The 17,845-nt window shown below is 32.9% G+C and overlaps 1 protein-coding gene across 2 annotated transcripts in view; it reads right to left on the reverse strand.

Moving 5' to 3' along the window:
* Positions 1 to 17,845, reverse strand: part of LOC139821120 (uncharacterized) — a 69,222-nt gene that overhangs the window by 32,747 nt on the left and 18,630 nt on the right. The window contains exon 1 of one of the 2 annotated variants that reach the window (XM_071791914.1): positions 4,871 to 5,269. The exons of the other annotated variant lie outside the window; for it this stretch is intronic. The gene's annotated coding sequence lies outside the window, so the exon portion shown is untranslated. Of the gene's footprint in view, positions 1 to 4,870; positions 5,270 to 17,845 lie in introns of those variants that run through there. 2 annotated transcript variants of the gene reach the window in all.

Consider the following 17,845-nt stretch of genomic DNA (forward strand, 5'->3'; position numbering starts at 1 on the left):
CGCGAAACATGTAAAAAAGACGAGATTTATATACAAAATGTTTCAATCTCGGAAAAGAACCGTTGTGTTATTATATATTTGCTTATAGATAGATAGACTCTTTCTCTCGTGTTATTTTCCTCTCTACATGAAAGAGCTGCAATATGTCGAGGAATTTGAAAGACCATATACAGAATTTTGAAATGTGCGTTAGATAGAAGATAGAAGTAATATTTCCATCGTACAACGGTCCGAGTTTTCCAGGATTCACTACTAACATTAGAGCGACTGCAGTTCGCATGGATGATAGCATGAAAAGAACATTGCGCGAAATAATACAAAACTTCGGTACAACGTCGCCGTCAAGTTCTGCAGCGGAATCTACGGAATAAATCTTGGTGAAATATGCAAAACGAGGTGTACCCCGCCCCTGACGTTTGCAGTGTAAAAATAACGCGCGATAATTACGCAAAGATACACTGTTTGCTCTCTTTTACAGTTAGCGGGACCATATAAACCGCAAAGTTTTACGTCACACCGCGCACCGAATATAAAGAAACTTCGGACGGTTAATCTTTATGACAGTTGCAAAATATGGCTCTAGCTACAAACAGATCCGTCATTTATAAACTTCCATTTGCGCTAAGAATATAAGATACAAGTAATATGCTTAAAAGTTCATATATTACATGTATGTATCATTGTGTTTAATATTCATGTGTCAACACGTTATCTAACTGCTTAGCAAGTTTCGTATGTTTTATCGTGTACGCCACAGTAGAACTTTCATTATTATAAGCACATATAATAATAATGAAATATAGTATAATATATAGTTAAATAATAAGATTATATCCTCATAAACAACACATTAAATAACTTTTTAGTTTATATTATCATCTAGCTATTTATCATTCTTATGTTAAAAGACACTTATTTTTTTACAAACGTCTCTTTTTTTAATTTTGATAGCGATTACCGGTCAGGTACTGATCACGAATGATTTCTATCGCGGTCAAGTGTTTTTCCACAGAACCAGGATAGTGCTGGAAAATTATTATTCTACGGAGATTGAAGCATCAACGTAATATTTTTCTTTTAGTAATCATCCGATTCGTGCAATGCGATTCTGCGCGAATTTTAAATCTATATTGATTACTAATCGCCATCAAGGCGCAAGAGACAATAAATTCTACAACTCCATGTAATTGGTTTTCATGAAAGATTTATGTACTCCTGCAGTTAATGGAACGTAGAACGCGTAGCGAAAGCAACCTTTTGTAACGATAAAATGCGGTCGTTCAAAACGGAGGTCGCGGACAGCCGAAAGAATGAATCGCAGCATAACAATGCTCGTTCGAAGTATGTGGTCCGTGTGATCGAAAACACGGGATTCTCTTTCTTTTCTATTTTTCTGCCTTTTTTTGTTTTGCGCAAATGTCAATGCACACAGAAGATTAATTACTTTTCGGTGTAGCAGATGATCCACCTTTTGTCCGATTCCCGCTTTCACGGTGAAGGAGACTTCATTATGACGCATCGTCGACTTATATACGTTAGTACAACAAAATCATTAAAACAACCTGATGGGAAAAATTCATTTGAAAGTTTTCTGAAGAATTTGCAATTTTAAAGGAGTTGTAATAACCCATTATGGGTGCGGAATAGGACGCTCTTTGACATTTGCAATTACAATGCATTATCTGTAAATTTCAAAAGAAAATTGTTATGCTCTAAAAGAGATTATTTAATGCCGTCAGTAAAATAACATTTCTTTTCTGTATCAATAAATTAAGATTAATAAATAAAAGAAATTAGGATTAAACTAAAAATAGGATTAAAGTAAAATAGGAACAGGAGAAAATCTTACTAAATTTTGATTACTTAAAGAGAAATCTTATTACACTCTATAACTTTATAGGTATATATAAGTAATAAAAGTTTTGTAAGATTTTCTTTTTTTGTAAGATTGCCTCGTGCCTAAAATTTCATCCGTATTTTTTTGTCACCGTTGAGACGAGGCATTCCGGTAAACCCAATCGGACGTTCACCCGGATTATTGGACGGTTCACGGATAATTGGAGAGTTAATCGAGATCTCGGATAAAATTGCTTCGGAGAATCTCTCGCGATCTCCCAAAGGTCAACAATGAGAGAGAAACAGGACTCTTAAGCAATGTGTTTCACGTTGGTCGAGCTAATTCGAACTCGTGGCAGCCGCGAATGAAAATTGCCGTACCATGAAATCCGTGGGAAAGAATTGCATTTGAAAACACGATCTAAAAAACTTAAAAAATTGAGCTTAATTATTTTTGTTTAATCAACTGTCAGAAAAAATTGTATGCTAAAAAACGAATTCATATCGTAAATCTGTTCTTAGAGAATTAAAGTATCTTATTAGTAACTTGTACAATGTTGCTAAAAATATTGTAGCTCAGAATTCTATAGAATAAAGTTCTAAATGTTCTCTCGTTACCATTTTAACATTCAATACACAGAGCGAGTTTCTTTACAGAAATTGTCATAGGTACACAGCTTGTCTTACTTCTCAATTTCTCGCGTCAGCTGCATGCAAATGCAGTTTAAAGTGCTAATGGCTTAAACTACTAACTCGGCGGCAGAAATTTGTTATGGCGTAATGCCTGCAATTATACTTTTCAATCCTCGAATACTACATAGCACGTTTATCATAAAAGATAATTAATAATGAATATCAATAGATTTAAATTACTTTTTTATGTATAATCTGTGTAATATTGCAAATGCAATATTATTTTGAATATCGAATCCCACGTAATTTATATTTAAGCGTAATTTAATAATTTTCGCAGATTCTCTTTCTACGAAGATTCTAGACGCGGTACTCGTTTAAAGTACTAGCTGTTTTTAATAGTCAATACACGGAAAGTTACTGAAAAATCATTATAGATACACGCAGTCTTCCTTTTCCATTTCCCACGGCACACCAAGTGCATACAAATGCATTCTAAAGCACTATAACAGTGTTACGAAGTCAATGGTAGGTGCTTTCTACACCGAGATGACATCCGGGCACGTTCGTTGAATATATAATGGACTAAAAACGCCCCGAAGAAATCGCGGAAATTTATTGCAATGGCAACGACAGGTAACGGTCATCATACGCTAGTTATTTTATTACTTCCAGGTTGGAAGTAACAGAAATGAGTAAGTGGGAAATCTATAAATCCCATTCCTACCATCTTACAGGCGGTGTAAACGTCCGCGCGGTTATTTATGATCACCACGCATTGCGAATTTTATATTTTCACGCTATAGTTAGAACGCCCAATTCATACATTGCGCGATGGTGGAAAAATAATTAACTTGCAATGATAAAATGTTACACCACTTAACCTGAGAGAGTCTTGATTCGTATTTATTGACAAAGTTTTGAGCTAACATTTCACCGATCGAGCTAATTGTTCTTCGTTCGGGAGATCTCCCAGACTTCGCGATTAATTGGATCGGCCAAAAATTCAATGAAAAATTAGGAATTAGAAAAAAGATACCAACAAAAAAGATACTAAAAATTAATAGAAGTAAAATAAAAAAAAATAGAGATTTGGATAATTTTGAAGATGCAATTTTAAACGTCGAAAATCAACAAAAGTTGAAAGTTTTTACAACAAACAAACAAAATTTACTTAATTTATATAGCATATATTTATAATATAAGCCATTTGAAAATATGATAAAAGTATATGGCTTCTGTGGCATGCAAAGCAATGCAATAATATATAAAAAATGTAAGTGTGAATAATGTTATACAAAGCCTTTTAATAGTGAAATCTTACTTTGTATCCAATATACGTTTCAGTGTGTATTGGAAATCTTGACCGAGTCGCGTGAGTTCGTCAATTTAAAACCGAGGAAACGCGTACATTTTACACGACGGGATATTGGCGAGGATAATATAGCAATTGGATTCACCGATCGAGCTAATTGTTCTTCGTTCGGGAGATCTCCCAGGCTTCGCGATTAATTGGATCGGACAAAATTGGTACAAAAATATGCTTATTTAAGAAAAGAAAAAGTACGTTAACAATAAGTTATATCAATTTAGAGGAAACACTAATTCGATCAAGACAAAATTTTGTAGTCTAATAATATTTGCGTAAAATTCTTCGCCTTAGCAAATGTACGCAATTATTATTGAGCTATACCAAAGTCCAGTCCTGACCGAATTGGCGTTTCCTTTAAATCTAAATTGATTGTAATATTATAACGGCCGTGTTTCACTTATTATTATTGTTATATTGTTTCTGTTTTTGATATTATAATTATTTACGAATTCACTGGTGTCTCGTTTCAGGACTTTCAACTGCCTCCTGACCAAAAGGTAAATATATTAAGCATAGCATTACTGAACAGTTTAAGTAAATTGCTTCGGCATTGATTAAAAAGTATAATTACGAAAAATATTGTTCTCCCTTATACTCGCTTATTATAAAACTCTCGCAGTTATATTCAAGTAAATACATTCGGAGATTATGACGGAAATAAAAGTAGATAAAGCCGTTTACGGACCGTTCAAATAATCGTCTTGTAAATAGAAACTGATTCTTTTTTCTGAGCCCAGCGATCGTAACGCGGTCACATAACGCGGGTTACTTGACGTAATTACATGCTCTTTTCCACATGTTCTGCATTAATTTATCAGATTGTATGTTTCACAATCTCGGGGATAAAATCGCCGGGCGAGAATCTTATTTACGACGAAGAGCTTGAAGCCATAGGTCTTTCTTCAGGGCTTTCAGGGAGAGGGCCGCAAAGATCAGGGCAACAAAGCGGGCGCTCTTAGCATCCACTTTCGCTTCCCCTTACGACAACCCACTCCCTGACTCGAAACTGGGCCATTTGTTTATTCCTACCTGATGGGTGGTTGACGAAGTAAATGTGTCAAGTGATCCGACGTCGCCTTCTTCAGAATAAAACGCTCCTCTCAAAATTTCTCGTACAGGTCGCTCCTTCACGCGATCGCGTGTCAGGCTTTCGGCTACTTTGGAGATACGCGCGGTTAGAAAACAGATTTCTCGCGATCTCTCGCTATGCTGCGAAGAGAGATACCTCACACTGTTTTCTCGACGTCAAAATAAAGCATCTAATAGCAAATAGCGGATTCAAACGTTAATCGGATAAAGTCTGTCGAATAGTGGACAATAAAACCGTAAAAGCTAAATCTTAGAAGATAAAAATTACAAAGAATAAGAGACTAATCGATCGTCACGAAATTTGAGCGATGCTAACACATTCACGTCTTTTCAGGTCGAGCTCTAGACCGAAACTGTACGAAATAGGCAGCTGCGCGTAATAAGCTTCGATTGTACACATACACATATACACACATACACACACACTTGTTATTACTTTCTTCAGGAATGTGTCGAATACTCGAGAATGGTACTTGTATACATATACATTTCTTACATAGCTACGTGAGTTTGTGATCTCTCAAGGACTCTATAGGATGTCGAATATTTCAAATATTCGCAATATTCCAAAATAGTACTTGCCTACATATATTTATACGTGTTTCTTAGACTTCTTATGTGACATACCGTTTCTAATGTTGATCTCCTTAACAGAAGACAAAGTTTAAATCTTCAAAGTTTCCCTAGAGAATTTTATTTATGAAATTTCCGTTTTTCCCTGATTATTTCAGATAATTATAATTATATACATGGCAGATATTATTTCTGCTAAAGTTTATTAATATCGAGTAAAAGATAGGTTTTTCATTTTCTATTTACGTTCTTCAAGACAATTTAATTCTTAAATGTTAAGCATAAAGTTCTATATTGATTATCTATAATTATGTATCCTATTAGTTATTAAAGATTGATATAACGTATGATCAAATCGATGCAATTTACGCACTATCAATCGCGTTTTATTGTCAAAGCTTTTAATTGTTAATTTCTTGTGCCTCTAATTGTTAATTGCAAATTTTATATTTTCACGCTAGTTAGAACGCTCAATTCATACATTGCGCGATGGTGGAAAAATAATTAACTTGCAATGATAAAATGTTACACCACCTGAGAGAGTCTTGATTCGTATTTATTGAGAAAGTTTTTAGCTAAGATTTCAATTAAAAAATTTTAAGACTAATATATTAATATTTTCAATGTCAAATCAGATAGAAATTGCAAATAAAATTGCGATAAAAATTGTGAGAATTAATAATACCTCTCACAAAAGTCTGATTCGGAAAATGCTAACTCCAACCAAAAGTTTAACGTATAAAAATGAATCATGTGTTATCTGGCTTAAAAAGTTATTCTCTACAATTTTCAAAACTGTGGAAAAATAGTTGAGATGCATCAATTTTAACTTTTATTTTAAAAATGTCGAAACAATGCAATTTTATGTAGTTTCGTCGAAGGAAAAAGTTCCTTTCCTGCACCGCGGTTATTTTTTTACCGAGCTCGTGGCTACAAATTGACGGACATTCCGGCGCCAGCATGTAAAATTAGCAAACGTCGCGAATCGCACTCGCGATTTATTTTTTCGTCGCATACATGGTCGACTGTCGCTGAATTTATTCTCGCTTATATTGGCCGCCACCCAGATCTCAGTCCATTCTCCCGTTGCAGTCGCGCTTGTTAAAAAATGCGACGTGAAAAAAAATGTACCGTAAATTGGAGTCATTTTGTGACCGCGTTATTCCAATAATGATGCCCGAAAGGATAAATCCGGATCCAGAGCGTGATATAGCCCCGTGTTAAATGGAAAGCAAAAGCGACTGATGACATTGTTATCATTATACTGCAGCTGATTTCGGTGCATTCGCTAAAAGTTGACGGTGGCGTTCTTTTTAACTTCTCGATGTATAAATCTTCATAAATTTTACCGTCTATTCTACTTTCATGTGCATCAGAAATCAGTCTTTGAAATCCTAGGATTATAAAACCAATTCTCTTCGTAAAAGTCCCTTTAAAATTTTATCGTACCTAATAATACCTTGCAAATAGTCACGATAGCGTTTTATACTTTTTCCTCTATAACGTAGTTTGTTTGTTCGCTGTTAAAAAAAAATTATTCCTTTATTCATTTAATAAATATTTAAATAATAGATATTTAAATAATAGAATTAATATTTAAATAATCGATTTATCTATAATATACTTGGGGTATTTTCTATTTCATTTCACTTATTCTTCATGTCATTATATATATATATATATATATATATATATATATATATATATATATATATAAATTATGCTTATTTTTTAATTATTATTTTAAAAAAGTATTATTCTTTTTATTAAGTAACTCTATTTTAATTTAATTCCTATTCTATTTTTAAAGTTTTATAATCAGTGTCCTCCCACATATCCTCCAGCATTTTACGTTAAAGTATTTGTCTATACTTTCGCGTGCAACGCGCGCATAATAAGCCAGTTTTATGATAAATGCTGAAAACGGCTAGTGAATATACTTCCCAGAGGAAATCGCTCACGACGCTTCTTTTTTCTTCATCCCGGGAAAGTTTTCTGCGGGACACGTATAATAAACGCAATCGAGAAACTAATTTCTCGAAAATTGTGAAGCGTCTCGGCGAAACTTTGCACAACTGAAATATAAAGGTGGCAAAAGTTAGCGACATTGTTGTAGATACGGAAGCAGCGCATGCAATGGCGCTAAAATGACGCTATTCGACAAATAAAATCTGTAATTTTAATTTTACAAATTACTGTCGGAATCAATTTGCGAACTCATTAACGGAAAAACGACACAATATTTAAAATGACAGACGATATCGTAAATATTTCATACAAGTATGGTGACGAACTGAATTACTGCGATATTAAAGTGGGTTCTATTACTGTTTTTATTAAAAAAAAGTTTAATTAGTATTTGATGTTTGCTACTGTTACACGAATCTTGATGAGTTTAGAGTCTCAGTCCGTCTCATGGTGATATATGTATATAACAATTGTTACAATCCGCACAAATTTTGTTGTTACGTTTACTATGTAAAACACAATATTGATTCCATGCATGGTAATTCGGATTGTATACACGGTGTACCGATTATGTAACGTGATTAGTTGCACGATGCTTCGCCGAGACAACTAAATGTAATTATGCTACGACGGAAGTGCTTTACTTGCTTAAAACTCAATTGGAGAGATGAGAAATGCATTACATCCAATATACTGTCGCGAAGATAATCCATCTCGTGAGCGATTTGTCATTGAAGTTGCTGATAAAAGCTGACATCCAGTAGGAGGGCGTTATATTCGATGATTGACGCCAGACGCGATTTTATAGAGTAATATCGTATGCATAAAAGGAACTTTTACGCCTTTTAAACTGAAAACGTGCAAAATATTCTAAAATTAATATCTTACGAATGGAGTAATTTTGACAATTTGTGTAAATTAAAGATGCATTAAATATCCGAAAACAGTAAAAAAGTCAGATTAAAAATTACGTTAATTTTCAGATGGATTTCAATAAGAAAGGAGCTAATTATTATTTCAATTTTTAATTATTTTAAAAATATAAATATTTTTAGTTATAGATATATACACACACATGCACATTACACACAATAATTATGAATTCGTTGTTATAAATTAATTAAAAATCGTCACACTTTAACGTACGTTAAAAAATTGCAGAATAGTCCCACAAAACTTTTTAATTAGCCGACATTCTATTTAGAAAAAAATAATACAATTTAATAAAAAAATCTAAATTAGGAATTAGAATAATTGCCGGTAATTCCGAGACATCTTGTCGAAAAGCTGTTTATGCAGTTAAGGGGATATTTCATTACGAAATACATTGTGTTATGCAATAGCTACGTAGACATTGCATTGTCAACTTCCAAACTGAGACTGCTCATCAAGCAACTAAACTTTGTTTGGATTCAACATGCGGAGAATTTACCCGAGAAAAGCGGAATTTCATAAACGATGCGTATCACGAATCTCTCGACAACATAGAATTCTATATCATCGTCAAATCGTGTCAGAAAATTAACTGTCTTATTTCACACGTACATTGATTTTAAAAACATGTAATTTCAGAAAACATAATATCTAAAAAAATATAATATAAAAGAAATTTGATATTATTATGCTGCAGAAAAAAATCTTAAGGTATTTTAAAGTTTAATGTATTTTTCATATTAATTTGTCATATTTTTGAATAGTTTAACAAATTGTATTGAGATTGACATAATTAACTTTGGATGTTTCTATTTCTAAATTAACTTCTACCGGTCCAGTGTTTCGAGAACACGCAAATGATGCATATTATTGGCAGTCAGTTTGTAAACAAATTATAACATTGGGCTGATTATCATATCGAAGTTATTCGTCGCGCAACGCCGACTAATCCTTAGTCGTCGAGTGAATTAAAAAATATATTAAATCGTACATGCGCACACGGCAGACTTTAATCTAATCGGAGTGAGCTCGAGGTGAACGCATTCAACTTGGTCAATTTAACAGTTTCGTGCTATAGTTATTCCAAACACCCTGTCTGCCTCGATGTTACTTACGTGTGGTGAGAAAGTTAGTACAACGCGACGTTCGACCACAATTCCACTTCAATGTGATTCGAATATAGTGTACAAGTACATATATACTCAATCTATTAGCATTACTCAATCTACTGTCATTATAAACTCCACTTCGTCAATTTGCTCGATTTCTCTTAGACAAACCAAAATTACACCGCATTCCGCAAGATTCAACAAGAAATAAGCAAAGTAAAATAGAGCAAGATTTCTGTCGCTTTGAGATAATAATTTTGTGAGCAAACAATCTCATCCGCGCAATTTTTTTAAATTAGAGAGTGCAAGCAAGTGTAAATATATACCTATATATATTTTTTTTAACTAAAATAAGGACGTAAATATCAATAATCATATAACTATGTTGACTTCAATGCGAACAAATCCGAGTGGCTGTACATTAAGCCTTAAATAATATTTAACACTATTATTTCTTTCCATAATCATTTGTTGTGTGCATGTAACGTCTTAAAATTATTTAAATTTCCATAAGCTACTAGTGAAAAGAGATATCTTCTTTAATAAAAAAAGGTTTGGCTACTTTATTAATAAAATTATTAAAGTTCTGATTTTATTAATAAGATTTAAAAAATATATATATATTTAATAAAAAAGTATAAGTATGTACCATACTTTTAACAATCTATTCCTCCACTTAGATACAAGTTATAAGTATTCTGCATTTAGTATTAAGTTAAATATAAATAAAGTTTAAAAGAATGATAATAAAAAAGATGCACTTTTTAAAGTACGAGTTTTTGCACTATTCGATGAAGAATGTTCTTAACCAGAGGATACACGCTTTTGGATTGCTCTGTATGTTACTTTATCCGCCCCGCAATGCGACCAGCATCGTAGTAAACAAACATAAATTGATTGTGAAGTTCCACCGGCGCGACGACGGTCTCCCGGTCGCGTTCCCTATTTTGCACGGGCTTGAAACGCGCTTACACAGGCACAGTGGTCTCACTTTAATTGCATCTACCAAGTCCGGCTTTAAACAGATCTATTCTACTGACAGCAGAAAGTTACACACGCCGACTGGCGTGTTAGATGGCGTGTTAGAACTGGTAGATGACATTTTTCATTTGCTATGCACACGCGCTATTCTGATGCTATTCACGGCAAATATTATAAAAGAAAACGTTAATAAAACAGCTGTTTCACGTGTAATTTTATCTCGCATATTTATAAGTTCCACATAAAATTTTAATAATTTTGTCATTAATGTATCTTTGCGCGTAAAACGCTACGCTTATTGTATGCAATCATGTGCATTATTCTGCATATATAAATTAGTATTTTTCCATTTCGCGTGCATAAAATTTATATTTGTGCGTTTGCAATTTTACATCCGTGATGTTAAATTCGTATTTGATGTATTTTGTATTCAGAGATTTCCCTAAAGATTCTCGAGCTGTTAGTGAGAAAATACTTCAACTAGTATTTACAGGAATGTGCTGACAACTTGTGCGATTCAGTGAATTAATTTCTGCTCCAAGATTTAATTAGTGCAACGCTGTAGCAACGTAGTACTACGCGATTATGTTGCATACCTGTTTATAAAGTTTACAACAGATATGAGGGAATTAATTTAATCAACTAATGAAATTAACAACTAGAGCGATCAAAATCGCATCGATTACAAAACTCACTTGACTAGCAATCAGGTTTAATTAATGTAATATCGAAACTTCGAATATTAATTGTCGCGACGAATTACAATTTAAGTTAATTAATAACCAGCCAACTACTCGTGCTTATCAATGAAATCTATAGAGGTAATTCTAAATATTTTAATCAGATAACTCACAGTCTCCCAATTGTGTTTACTACATCTAGATTATCTAGGCCAAGTAATTACTGGAATGCAATTTCTCCTCCCAATTGCCATTTACAATCAAATCAAGGAATATATCTTTGAATTTTTCTGCAAATGATAATCCCAAATTAATATTAATTGCTTTGTCGATCGATACAACTTGGCGTAAATTTTATGAAAACTCTGTAAGTTTGAGCCTAAGGATGGTAGGATTACAAAAGAGATTTAAATGCAATACATTGTATCTTTGCAATACATTTAACGTTTTGATTTATAATTTTCCGTTTAACAATGTTTTTGGACGGAAATGTCGATTTATATTTATATATAAACAAGACTATTCACTCGGTGAAAACAAACGTTTCTATACGGTCTCTTTATATACAACGTGTTTATTCTGTGGAAAACGTTACGCGAGATAAATAATGCGAATCAGCAAGGGATCGAGTTAACACCAGAAAGATCACTATATCTTCGCAAAGGTATTTCAACTTCCCCTCGTACAATCAAATCGATTACGCCCTACTACCGATAGCCTGATGATCGAGAGGGAAAGAATTTGTGATAAAACTCGTGCGGGCATGCTAATCGATTGCTTGCTTGCTCGCCGAATGACACACTCGATTTAACCCTGATCGGTTTCTGATAATACTCTCAATTTATTCGGAACACTCGTCGCATGTTACGCGGAGCCTGTTTCGTTTTTCGATCAAACTCCAGGGTGATCGACGTTATTAGAGAATTTTTCGTGTAGATAGAAAGAAAATAAGCCTTGTAGAAAGCTTAATTTTTCAATATACAAATATGTGATTAATACTTTCAACAAATTTCTAGGATTTTACGCCGCCAATATCTATTAATATTGTTATATTTACTTGCAACATTTTAATTAATAATAACAAATATTTAACTTGTAACAACCTTTTTTGCTCAACCCTTCTGACGTTTTGACTTTCTCATTTTGTGATAATAAATATTGTTATTATCAGTATTTATTATAAATTGTCAGCGTACAGCTACAAATCACTCATTAAAAATTACCGTAATTACAATACCTTTTCAAAAGCTATATCTGGAATGTTATTATGGTAGAACATTTTTATTACTCGCTCTGAACTATGTCTTTTATAAACTTGCTGTTTTCATCAAAATTTAATGAAAGGTTTTCGTGTTCAAGTAAACAGAACTGTAGAACACAAATAATTTACGTGCATAATTAATGGCCGTGAACTTGCAGAAAGGTAGTTAATCTTTTTTACCCTCCCGGGTGTGGCAGAATCCAAGCGTTCCTCGACTCGCTCGTTAGTATACCTAATTATACATTAAGTATAAATTTTAGTCATTATATCTTCAAGTATAAAGCAATTGAATAAATATCTTATTTAGACATCGTTCTAGATAAAGAAATTGAAAGGTACGTATACTAACAATGATCTGTGTCTCTTTATTGATTAAAGAGAAATTATCAACTCTACATTAACAAACATTATAGTGCCTGAACAGGTAAAATCAGAGTTGAAAGAAAACTTTAGACAAAACAAATACGAGAACGCCTTTTAAAATATAAAAATTGTCTATAAACGATTCACACAAGTCCTGATAAAATACTATTTATAATCTTATTAGCTATATGTATCTCTTTTACATATATTACATAAACCTATTTTAATATATGCACAGTTTAATATATGCATAGTTTAATATATGCATAGAAAATTCTTCATTTTTTCAGCCGGTACTATTATTTTGCACATTTATCTATATACATACGTTTTGATTCTTTGCGTATAGTGTTTTATGTTACAGGTACAAGAACTGAGGAATAGTATTCTGTTTGGAATTCTATTGTGAATAGAATCGTTTAAAATGAACTTAAGTTAACAAAAAGTCCGAAGAAATTTCTGGACGAGAGCATAATTAGAGAACCCACGCCAGAGACATAACTCAGCCGAGTTCGTAAGTGGGTCCGTAACGAGCATTTCCTGATGCTCATATTTAACTAAGTTATTGCCGGGAAAGTGGTTGGGCGAAAGGAGCGAGGGGATAAAAGCGACTCCGCGCATTGATCAAGTATTTAATGAGAGCTGATGAACTCACGGCCATCAAATAACTTGTCGTCAACGAAAGCCGGTGATATTAAAACCGCATCGGATCACCACGAGAACGGTTTTAGTGTTATAGAATGTAACAGAATGTTACAGAGTGTAACAGAATGTGTTACAAAATGTGCGAAACTATTTACGAGCAAGTCGTGAAATCGAGTATTGATTTCGCTTCGTTATACGTTCCACGAGTCGATAGTAATCTATCGTACGCAGTATCGCATTATCGTGTTACCTCATCGTCGCCCGAAGGCTCCGAGAGGGAAAGGGCAAAGGACTCGCGGGACTGGAGAAAGTTCTCGTTATCATATATCGGTGAAGCTGTGATTGATATGCCGTGCATGGGCGAGAATGCATGGCACCTCGGAGACGCATCTGTCGCGGCGGTCAATTTCAATACTGTACTCTATTCCTCGATTATTTTCGTCAGATTATCTTATAAAGACCCGATTCATCGAGTTCTTATGCGAGAACACGTAAATACGTTTTCCGATTTGAAACCTGAAACAGGACTCGACAGAGGATAAATGATAAAATGTCGAATCTTTCTTTCTCTTATCAATGCGATATGTAAAATAAGATATTGATTTAGCAGATGTGCTATTTATAGTTTGTACCTTGGAAATAAACCGCGTTTATTAAACAAAAAAAATACAATACAAAATAGAAAAGTATGTATTGTAATGTATGTATGGCACTGATATATTATAATAAAAGCTCATATAGATAATGAGAGGGAATATCTATAATTATCAATAAAACGATATTAATATATTTTTATATACAATTGTTATTTAAATAAAAAAAAAATATTCCAATTTAATTAAAGGATGAGTAATAAGAACAAGACTTGGACTTTTACTACTACGAAGTAACTTAGAAAGATATTGCCGAAAAAAGGTGTTGCTGAAACGTCCCATTTTAGCAATGTTTGTAACAATATATCTTTTTGAATTTTAACAATTTTGTTGCGCGTTATTGGCCGGTAACTTTTATTTTAACTTAGAAAGATATTAATTAAAACAATCACAATTGCAATAATCTTGAAAAAACAATTAAATGCGTTTCAAAAGCTGAATTATCATTCTCCTTTACTATTACACTAAAGGCCTTGGCATCAAAAAATAAGTTACATACTCTGGTTACGATAAATGTAATTGATACCACTTTGCCGAGAACGCAATAGTGCTATTAAGCTAGCTTTTATCCCTCCTCTCACTATTGTTCACTTTCTTGATATGGATGAAAGCCAGGGTCGGCTTTAAAACTTTCTATCGACCCAAGCAAACAAATTTCTGATATACCCTTTATCATAACCCTAACCGATACCCTAACCTTTCTATCTAAATTTGTTTTTTCATGTTTATTAATGTTTACATTCTGCGTCAATTTCCTGTTGAATCTTCAGCTTTTAGATAAAGCGGTTAAAAAATAAAAATTCGTATTAAAATAAAAACATTTTTTCAACGATCTAAGGATCTAATTCCGTTACGGATAAATTAATTTTTTTCGTGAAAAGTACTTGATATATTTCTTTAAAAAATATAATATTTTTATTACTAAAGTATTTAAAATATATTTCACACGAGAATAGAAATAGAATGTACGTATACAAAGATATTCTGCAGTTTCTTTTTTTCAAGCCATTTTCACTTTGTTAAAGCCAGCCCTGTACAAAAGCGACACGACGGTTGTTTCGATTTCACGTGGATGCATCCTATATAGACGTTCCGTCTGCGTAACTGCAGATGGCACGACATTGATGACCCTCATCTGAATAAAATATGGCTTAATATCTCTTCATTCTCATCCCCGGCAAAAAGGATAGACGCGGAAGACGCGTACAAAAAATTTCATCTCGATGCCTAACATCCATCACACACATTCTCCCTTCGAAAATAAATCAAATAGAAAAAAAACGTCATCTTGGACATCAGATATTTTTACAATTACTGTGAGAAATGTTTTTCTAATATATTGTCTCTACATACGTGTACAACTTACAATTAGTCATCCATATTGAATTAACTCGTAAATAAATACTATAAATTTATGCAAACGTTTAACAAATTTAAAGGTGTTATGAAATATTTTATATGGAATATTCATGTGTAATTACATATACGTATTGAATTAACTCGTACTCTAAATTTATGCAAACGTTTAACAAATTTAAAGATATTATGAATTATCTTGTGTGAGATATCCGTATATAATTACATATACGTATAATAATAACAACGTATAATCTATCGATAGGACATACGTATGAAGGTATAAAATTGTTTGCATATATATATTTTACATATGCCTGTTGATTTACATGTTTTACATGCAAAATGTAAATTCGTAATTTAAATGTATACAAAGCCACTGTGAAAGCTTTGCATTTTTATATCTTCGAGGACAAAATGAGACACCACGTTCTTCCTGTACAATAAACAGTTCCTTTTGACACACTTGCGCTTTTGTGTGATTATAAAGGAGAAAAAAATTCATTCGCGACCCTTCTTAGATGAAGAAAATTCTTGTGGAGCAGAGGCTGAACATAGAGGTTGAACTTTGAAACGTGGGTATTCAGAGCCTCTGTCACATCTTGTAAAAAAAGCTAGAAAAGTTTTATCTGTTCAAAATGAGGAAGTACAATGCATGTAAAAATATTTAAACAGATATAAAATGTCTCATGCGTTTCGCATAAAACTGTTATAGATTTTCTTTGTGAGTTAGTGAGAAAGGAGTCATTAAATTTTTTTAGAGATGTTAATTTAAGATAATTTAATATCTTATTGAACATTAGTGCTGGTTTACAACCTTTAAGAGTATTTAAGCTTTAAGCCGTAAGAAATTGACCAATTAGTCGAGTATTTTCCTCACATTCCACTGTGATTGGTTTTCAATTTCTTACAGCTCAGGACTTAAAGCACTTATTGTAGACCAGGACTTAAGTAATAACCGTAAAATAGAGAAAAACAAAGTGTGAAATAAAATAATGTAGTTTTTAACGTCAAATTTCTTAGCAGTTAAATTTCTTAATAATTTGATATTTTTCTTTATATTGATAAAAGCAATATAAATAATATAATTTTCTCTAATTCTTATACTATTATATTTTATTGCCATTATAATCCACTAAATAAGAATAACGGTGCTTAAAAAGACCTTATATTTATAATGTTTCCTTCGCAGAAGATGGAATGGCAGTAGACGTAAGACATACGACACGTATGGAAATCGTGCGGATGAAGAATGCCGTTCTCACTCTAGAAAAATGTGAATGAGCCGAGTGGAAAAATGCGAAGTTTCGCGGAGGAGAAAACATCGGGATACGATCGGTATTCCGACGAGGAACACGTTGCGAGTATACCTGCCGCGAAAGAAACATCAATCGCATAAAATCTCTCACATAATTTTTTACTGAACCTGGTAAAGGAATTGGAAGCGTGAAGGAGATGGAAGCGCTTGTTCTCTTAAGCATATTACAAATTCAGGTCAAAGATCTAAAAAGTCAACGACGTATATTATAGATACACCATTGTGTGCGCTCTTATAAATATATTTATAAGAGCGCACACAATGGTGTATCTATAATTTAACAAATAATGTAAAATTTTCAATGTAAAAGTTATTAATATTTCGATATGTAGCAATAAAGTTGATTTCTTTCAATCCACATTTCGCATTTTTATAATTCAGAACCACATTTGCTAAACCTCAATTTTCCCTGTATTCGATGTGAAATATTAAAAATAGTGAATTTAGATGTTTAAACCGTTTATAGCATTTAACCAGTCGCATAAATAGACCTTATCAATAAATTCGGCGGGATTATAAACACTCGCGGGATTATAAACATCGTTCGCATTTTATAGTTTATCCATGTGCACCGCGGGTTAAAACCCCTTACGATCGGAATAGAGAAAAAGGTCGGTTGCTGGTACTACTTATAGATTTCGCCGTTGGCACCCGAATGTCTGGCTTCTGGCTCCACTTTGGCTGGTTGAATCGATGATTCACGAAGACACAGCTTGCTGTATAAAGTGTGATTCTACGTGCGCGCAATCATGTACACATGATGTTCCAGAATCAGTAGATAATAAATAAAAAACTTTTCATAAATTATTTCATAACAGTCCATGTGCATCTATTAAAATTATTGAACTGCTCAATTAATGAAACTTATTTATCCTCCGTGATAATTCAATATAGAATTTAATCATAAATTTAATCATGGTAAATATATGTTTGTAAAGGCATCTTAGTTTCTTACAATTCAATTTAATCAAGAGGCTTCAACAATAACGAAACTTTCAGACATTTAATTATCAAAATGCTTAACGTTAAAGGTTGAAAAACCATAACTAATAATTGACTAATAATAAAGTATATT

This window comes from Temnothorax longispinosus, chromosome 1, assembly GCF_030848805.1.
Source record: "Temnothorax longispinosus isolate EJ_2023e chromosome 1, Tlon_JGU_v1, whole genome shotgun sequence".
Lineage (NCBI taxonomy): Eukaryota > Metazoa > Arthropoda > Insecta > Hymenoptera > Formicidae > Temnothorax > Temnothorax longispinosus.